Source organism: Cynara cardunculus (genome assembly GCF_001531365.2).
Source record: "Cynara cardunculus var. scolymus isolate 2C chromosome LG 1, CcrdV1, whole genome shotgun sequence".
NCBI classification, from domain to species: domain Eukaryota; kingdom Viridiplantae; phylum Streptophyta; class Magnoliopsida; order Asterales; family Asteraceae; genus Cynara; species Cynara cardunculus.
The window spans coordinates 7747677-7750282 of NC_037528.1; the positions used below are offsets into that span (position 1 = coordinate 7747677).

General features: G+C 39.2%; 1 pseudogene; it reads left to right on the top strand.

Moving 5' to 3' along the window:
* Positions 1–570: 570 nt before the first annotated feature.
* LOC112502045 lies at positions 571–2202 on the top strand (annotated as a pseudogene).
* Positions 2203–2606: the final 404 nt, after the last annotated feature.

Consider the following 2606-nt stretch of genomic DNA (forward strand, 5'->3'; position numbering starts at 1 on the left):
ACATAAACTTGTATCGTAAAAAAATTTATCTTGTGGAGGAATATCATAGCAAATCAGGATCTCATATATATCAAAGGATCCAATTAAAGTTAATTGGGGTTTCCTATAATTAAATTGGAGAAGGAAATAAATTGGGATACAACCAAGCTTCCTCCAAACCCTCTACACAGGTCCCATAATATTAATAGGTGTGCCCACCCTTTTAGCATTAACTACTAATACAAACATAAAGTAGGTGACTGATTGGTTTGAGCTTGACTTTCAAGGTTAAAGGTATCTGGAGGTCCTAGGTTCAAATCCAAGGAGGAATAAAAATCTTCTTGTGGCCGCGGATGTTCAAATGCGGCGACTCCGGGCTATCTGCAAAGCAGGTGGTCGCCCTGAAATTAGTTGGCTCACATGACAGGTTGTATATCCAGGTTAATAAAATAAAAATAAAAATTGGGGTTTGATATGCAATTAATTGTATTATTATGAAACTTTTCATGTAAATATTGAATTAGCATTCAACGTACCTCCATTATATATAAAATGGAGGACAAGGAATTGAAATAAACTGAACCAGGCCACATGGAGATCTTCACTATCTTCCCTTCTTCTTCTTCATGGCTGCTACTACTACCCTCCATTTTTTGCATCTTTCTATATACTTTAAAATCCAAAAGGTCATCCATGTCTGCCCCTTATAAGCTTCCCCCAAACCCTCCAAAACTTCCCATAATCGGAAACTTGCACCACCTACTAGGCAAATCTCGTCATCATGCCCTTTGGCAACTTTCCCAAATATACGGACCAATTATGCTGTTCTATATCGGTTCTAAACCTTTTCTTGTCATCTCTTCCTCTTCCATGGCCAAACAAGTCCTCAAAACTCAAGATCACATATGTTGTTCCCGTACAGTCTTCCAAGCCACCAAGCGACTAACCTACAACTATTCGGACGTGGCTTTCTCCCCTTACACCGATCATTGGAGGGAGATGCGCAAGATTTTGGTATCCGAGTTCTTAGGTCCAAAGAGAGCTAAATTGTTTAACCATGTGCTGGTAACGGAGATTGAAAGCATGCTTCATTCTCTATCTTTACATCCATCAAACACTGAGGTAAACCTAAGCAAGCTTCTTTTAGCAATAGTAAAGGGTGTGGCTGTAAGGTGGCCTTTGGTAAGAATTATAGAGAACCACCACTTAAGGGTCTGTCATTGGAAGCCATGATTGACGAAACCATGGAAGTATTGAATGGATCGGTTGGCGATAGTTTTCCATGGTTAGGTCAAATTCTTGACAAATTTAGCGGATGGAATGGCAGGGTTGAAAAATGCTTCAGCAATCTTGATGCCTACATGGAGGCGATTTTTGATGAACACGAGAATCATTCAATAGAAGATATAAGTGACGATGACAAGGATTTTGTCCATTCGATACTTGAGTTATCTTCGAAAGGGAATGCTTCGCTGACTAAACAAGACATGAAAGCTCTCGTAATGGTAATTCATCAATGGTTTGTTTTTGTTTTAGTTTTTGAATTAATTAATGATTTAAAGGAAGTATGCAAATGCATGTGACCAGCTAACTAACATAAACTAATAAACTTAATTTCAGAACGTATTGAATGGGGGAATTGATACAACTGTGGCGACGTTAGTGTGGGCAATGTCTGAGATTGTTGCAAATGGTAGGGTGATGCAAAAGTTGCAAAATGAAATCCGAACCTGTACAGGAAGAATCAAGAAAGCAAAGGAAGTGGATACCACAAAAATGAAATACCTGAAAATGGTGGTGAAAGAGACGCTAAGATTGCACCCGCCTGTCCCGTTGTTGATCCCACATGAAAGCATAAGCCACTGTCGAATTGGTGGTTATGACGTGTTTCCTAAGACGACTATATTAACGAATGGATGGGCGATCGGAAGAGATCCAAAAACGTGGGGGGAGAATGCGGGTGAGTTCTATCCAGAGAGGTTTGATGAGATTGATATTGTTGAGGTTGAGGTTGAGTGTGAGATGGTCCCATTTGGAGGGGGTCGAAGATCCTGCCCTGCAATGAAAACAGCTCCTGCAACTGTAGAGCTGGTGATCGGAAACCTTCTTTACTGGTTTGATTGGGAAGTGATCAATAATGAATCTTTGAACCTGCAAGAGGAGGGTTCCTTGGTTGCCCATAAGAAATTTCCCCTTTGGCTTGTGCCCACAAAGCATATATAATCATTAGTAGCATTTTAAAATTGATTACGAATTACCATTTTAAAACTCTTTCTACAAGAAAAAAAATCATGCATCTTTTCAAATCATTTAATTGGTCTATCTCATAATTAGTGTAGTATTAGAAAATTACTGACTAGTCGGTTCCCTTAATTGGTGTGCTGTCATGTCATTGACGTTGTTTGTTCGAGAAAATATGTTGATCTCTTTCTATATCCTATCTCCGGTTGTATAGCCCTATCAAGATGTGTCCCTTTTCCTATTGAAAGTACCTACTCTGCTTTTCTAAACGAAACCAATCATAACTTTGGAAAATTGTACCGGATGGTCTTCATATCCGTGTAATATTCACAACCACCAATGGTCTTCATATCCGTATGATATTCACAACCACCAATGTCTCTATC